Source organism: Priapulus caudatus, unplaced genomic scaffold (assembly GCF_000485595.1).
Source record: "Priapulus caudatus unplaced genomic scaffold, Priapulus_caudatus-5.0.1 Scaffold632, whole genome shotgun sequence".
NCBI lineage: Eukaryota > Metazoa > Priapulida > Priapulimorpha > Priapulimorphida > Priapulidae > Priapulus > Priapulus caudatus.
Genome location: NW_014577693.1, coordinates 49,956 through 55,874, shown reverse-complemented (window position 1 = coordinate 55,874; position 5,919 = coordinate 49,956). Strand labels below are relative to the sequence as shown.

Sequence of the window (5,919 nt, the reverse complement as noted above, 5' to 3'; positions counted from 1 at the left end):
TTGTTGAAGTGTGTAAAAATGTGATGACGTACAGGGAGTATGACTACCTCGATCCTAAACCCGCCTAGTAATGATGTGCGTACGACGAGTTTTCTTCTTGTAGTTTTTGTAGTTTGTTCCATTCTTGTGGTTTATATAATGTATATTTGACACATTAGCCTATTCATGCTTGCGATTGTATTAATGCACACATAATGTTATAAGGGGTTAAATGCTATACGAACATAACGTTCGAAAACCTTCATATTAAGGAAAATATATTATTAAAAATTAGAGGCGGTTGAGGCGGTCCATCCAGTATTGAAAGAGTTGAATAAACTGTTCAGGTAAATATCATTAATTGGTCATCGCCTATAGTTTTTCCATACATGGCTCACTATATTCATGGCTCACAACCTACCTATTACGTAAGCACGTCCCTATTATAGATTCTAAAATATCGTGTGGATATTAGCGCTGTAGAATATATATATGACCTATACAATAAAGTTTGCGTTTCGAAAACTGACAATGCTGTTACTTCGTTGTGTTTGTGTTTTACTCGAGACCTTCAGTCTGCGACGACCCAGCCGGAGTCCGAGACAAGCAATCATCAACCCGAAAAACACCCGCGAGCCTGGGAGCGATAAATTTCCCAGGCACAGAGAGACGACAAGGTGGCACTGTTTTTCAGACTAGGAAATATGTCGCTTTAGGGATAGGCGTATGTATAACCTTGACGCACTCAATACTCGTAAAATAACTCGTTCATGAAGAGTAAATGGGACGAGGGAAACACAATATCAGTAGACGCAAGTCGCATAGCTGGACTGCAGATACAACTCATTCTTTATAAGATCACAAGCTGCGCAAGGTAAGTTTAGTGTCAGAATGCGAGATCTTCTTAGAAAGGTACAAACATTATTAAAAATAACTATATCTAAACAACATTTAACTTTACATGATGATCACGCGCGGTAACAAATCATGTAACAAATCCGTATTTTTACTATCTTCTCTTTAACAATACCGATTCTAATGCCCCGCACAGACTGCAAATTTGATCATATAGTCAAGCTAAATAATTAACAAATTATTTTCAGCAATGCAAATGTATATATATAAATATAAGTATATAACAATATACATATTACAGTTACACTGGTCTCGATATAATCATCATGTGTTAAACATCTAGTATGGCACCATCACGAGTGGCTGTGATTGGAGCTGGGCCGTCAGGGTTGATTGCTGCAAAAATAATTTGGCCCTATTATATATCACTCAATTATCAGCTTTCGCTGCATCATTGAAATATACTCTTTATATCTTCTTACGCAACAATATTATGCTATTAATTATCACCTATTACGTATCACTAATAAAATGTGGCAATTAAGTCATCACTATTCGTCTATCTATCAACTCGTCAACTTTTCATCAGAAGGTTCATAGTGTAAATACAGATGTTGTCAATATTAGCACCTATTACATTTGACTAATAATTATGTGGTTATCACAATTGCTAAGCTACTCTGGAGACTTGTATACACCCACACATGTCTTTCAAGCGACAGTGTTTATTCTGAAAGCGCCTGTTACCACAGCTAAGGCGGAAATACTATGGATATGTTCAAACATTTCTCACATCTCGTCTATTGCAGCAGATGATATACTTAGAAATGCTAACGTCTTAGTAGCCGTTAGAAATTAACCGTAACCCAAGCGACAACATTTTATGTCAAACTGTAAAGAGGTTTTTAAATACATGCGAATCGCACACAATCGTGAAGATCTCGTGACCCATGCATTCTCGCGTTCTAATTACGTCTTGTATTCTAAATATCTTTGTTGTCGCAGTTATTATGGCCGGACGTTGTCGTGTGTGTGTGCACTGGAATGAAATGTTTCTAATTTTCCCAAATGTCTTCAAACGTTAAGGTTGGTCGTTGTCGCCGCAGTGTTGTCCAGTTAAATGTGATTGTCCCCACTTAACATATCCCGAGCTATACGGGGAACACAGAGTTATAGTGTTAATTATGTTCCCAGACTTTACTAATGATCGATAGCCATCTGGGGCAGTGAAAAAAATACACGGGGGCTCGGGGCGATTTAGCCCCCGAAATGCCAAAAAGAGCCCCGGAAATGCCAAAAAGAGCCCCGGAAATCGAATATGCTCAAACAAAGATCCCCCGTGTAAAGTTTGCACTAGATTTCAATGCAAACAAAATTTTAGAGTATAATTTTCATGCACGCAAGTTTAAAAAAGCTGGCCCCGAAAAAGTGCATTTTTATTTTTTTTTCCCCCCCATGATCTGGAGGCCACGCATACTTACAGTTTTGTTAGCGACCGAGTGTGTTTGCCTGTAATATGCGATAGATTGTGCGCGTGGAGTTGAACCTTGCATTTGCCTTAGTAGCCTTGCCGCGCAGATGTGTATTATATTCTATGTTTCGGGGAGCGTTCGTATGTTAGTGAAGACGGGCGAAAACCAGAGTAGCGCCTATATATAGAGGGTGCCTAAGCTGCTGAGTCTCTATGTCTCGTGTGTGAGAACTTAGCCTGTGGCCAGTCAGGTGTGAGTCCCATAGTGCTCTGTGTTGAGTAGCGTATGCTAGACGCGCAGTTGTTCTGCGTGCTGTAGAGGGTCTGAATATCATAGCAAACTTCGAGAGTTAAGGTTACTGTTATAAGAATTTGCGTTCGGTTGCTGGTGCTCGCGCGTGATAGTCACGTGGTATCACGTATTTTCGAGAACGGCTTATGGTACAGGATCTGGTGTTGAGCATATGGATCGAGATTCTATAAATCATATACAAAAATTCTACACATCAAAAAAGTATATAAAGAAATGATTATGTTCGGCTTTCATGCTTAGCAGTGAATACCAGTAGCATACATTCGCGACCGCGCTTCATCGTGGCCTCAAATAAACGTGCCGATGTGTTTGAAAAACAATCTCTTACGCATAGTTAGCTTTATCGGATAACAAGACAGCCGACCTCGCGTTAAACGGAATATTTCTGGCAGCGACAACTTAATTTCAGTGACCGTCGTAAAACAATCATAAACTTAAAAGCAAACTGCACAAACTATCGCGACGATTTCGCACAGAGGTCCCTCCCTACATGCGCGTCCGTGTGTACAAGCCGGACTACGGAAGCTGCGCCGACTTCAAAATAACGTTGTTAACATACATGATCGGCTTAAAGAGGGTCAGCGCGCCGGTAATTTACCTCCTTAAAGCGGCGTGCGTGTGTACACACTACATTACCACATAAGAGCGTGTAATGGAGTGATACAACATCCAAACGCGGGCCCCCCCTCCAGCCACCCCCCTCACCAACACCTCGGCGCTCTTCACAGCCTAGAAGGCGACCAAGCCTTGGCCGCATGCTGCTGCTGCTGCTGCTGCGGCTAGCTGCTTGGTCTTGTCTTGTCGCTGTGTTTGTATGCTCGCGAGCGTGCGGCATGCTTATAGGTGTGTTTAGTGATTTGCTCGTGACGTCCCGTGCGTTTGTGTTGATCCATCTCTTGGCGATATTTAAGTGCCGGCCATGCAAACACTAGACGAGAAGATAGGCTACAGCGCAAACCGGTCAGTCGGTGCTAGAACGAACGTGTGTGTGTGTGTGTGTGGAGGCAATGTGCAACTGGCTTTGAATGTTGGGTCGTGGTATCGTTGGGTGTTATGTAATATTATTATATCTGTGTACTGGTGTGTGTGTGTGGGTGAATGTGCGGTGGTCTGGACGTAACGTAACACGTTGGTGATGCTGGGTTGTGCGCGCTAAAGTGCGTGTGTTTGTTGTGCGTGTGCGGTCGATATCCCAAAAAAAACTCGTCTATGATGAATGTGCGGTGGTGTTTGTTGGAGTGTGTGTGATTGTGTGTCGTAGCTGGTGGGTGTGCGTGGCGTGGTGGTGTGTGTGCGTGGTGTTGGTGTGTGCCGCGGTGCTCCTTGTGCTGACCGGAATTCTTGTGACCCAAAGCCCGGCTGGCTGTGTGTGGGTGCTGTGGTGGCCTGCCGCTGATTGACTGCTGCCGCGCCGCGCGGCTGCTGCTGCGCTACTCCTGCTGTCGCTGCTGCTGCTGCCTGCCTGCTGCCTGCTGCTGCCATACAAAGCGACTGATGCTGACTGTACTGCCTGCTGCTGCTGACTGCTGCCTATGCTACTGCTACTTTGCTATTCGCTTGGCTATTTGTTCTCACCTCTACGTCTGCTTCAGCACACAAATGGCGCGCTTTGCAACCTAATAATCGTGACTGGCCGTCAGGTTATTGGTTGCTATGATCGCACCATGCTGTCTGTGGACAATGTGTATCCTGGGTTATCTATGAAATACAACTCATATTTGATTTTGCTTAGGGTGGCGCCCTTTTAGCACGGGCCTTAACCTACATATGCTAACTAGTATTAGAGTGCTGAAAGCCCTCGACTCGTTTATAAAGCAAACTTACGGCGGGATCTACGCGCAACTACATTGGATATACGGCCGGCATTTCCATCTGCGAGGCGTCCAGAGACGAGCGATAATCAGCCGCAATATTGGCTTCTCCTCGATCCAGAAGTCAACTACCGGCAAATATTGTGCAACGCAACCCATATTAAACAGTCAATCATTTAGGAGCATTATTCAAAATTCTTATGTTTACCTATCGGCCTATACCAAGATTAGTATCCATTATTTAGTTGAAAAAATGGTTCAACGCCGCCCTCAGACATACTCATTACAATGATGAGATAATATCTTTCAGCACCAGGCATCGCTTTGGCTCGCATTTGTGCGTACCCAGCCAAGGGTCGGCCAAGTTTCCGTACGTGTAGGCCATCAGTCATCAATGCCACCTCCCGTAGTGTTACCACCAGTATCAAGACCAGCTTCATGTATCACGTAGGAATGGATCCAGGAATGTTAATTCACACTATGTTCGTGTGCCAATTAGAGTGACATAGATTAACATTACAAGCCACATAGACCCAGTCTATAACTTAAGTCAAGTATGCAATTAACTTTTAATACTTCACTTTGACGTCGACCATAACTTACAATTGTCCTCTTTATAGACACAGGCTGTAAACATCTAGTATCGGCACCATTACGAGTGGCTGTGATTGGACGCCGGGCGCGTCAGGGCTTGATATTTCTGCCCGCCATGCTTTTGCGCCGCCACACGACGCCAAGATTCGGAATCGCAGGTTTACGAACGTGAGAAGACAGTCGGTGCAGTGAAAATGATGAATTCGCTTAAGTTTGCCCTCGGTTTGCGTGTTGATTAGAAATATTTTCGGCGATGGTGGCTGGCACAATAATTTAACAATCGCAATCAACATGTAAAACAGGCTTACGGTTCGATAAAGGCATAAGCAATTCAATTCAAAAATGCAACAGTTAATCTGGAACTGTTTAACTTTATACAGACAACCCTATCATAAAAATGTTGGTGAGATATAGCTTCCGACGTTATTAAGAAAGAGAATGGGAACGTGGCATTGGATAAGCCTGCTTCACCGACGGTAGAATATCTGGAGCAAGAGAATGCTTTTGCGAGTTATTAGTGATGACATTTTTTACGAGAAGAGAAATGCAACAGGAGTACTTACAGGCATTGCATAATACCCAAGACTAGCATAATTAGAGAGTAATAATCCCTATTATGTAGTCTTGATAATACCTAATAGATTACGATGAACGCTTGTCTACATGTTGAGTTGCGATTGTTAACAATCTGTGCCGCACATCTTCAAAATATTTCGTTTCGAGAATAAATCATTAAAAACATTATTACATCTGTTTTTCATTCTTTGTTGGGTCTACTATTATCAGGCGGTGCAGCCCCTGGGTGGCACCACAGACAGAACAGAGGGTTTTGAGGGGGTGGGAAAGATGCTACCAGTACACTCTGCGCTCTTTATAAGCAACCTTATCTCCCGACG

The 5,919-nt window shown here is 43.3% G+C and overlaps 1 protein-coding gene across 1 annotated transcript in view; it reads left to right on the top strand.

Moving 5' to 3' along the window:
- The window catches only part of LOC106812309 (flavin-containing monooxygenase FMO GS-OX5-like), a 17,346-nt gene that overhangs the window by 3,852 nt on the left and 7,575 nt on the right, over positions 1-5,919 (top strand). The gene's annotated exons all lie outside the window — the stretch shown is intronic.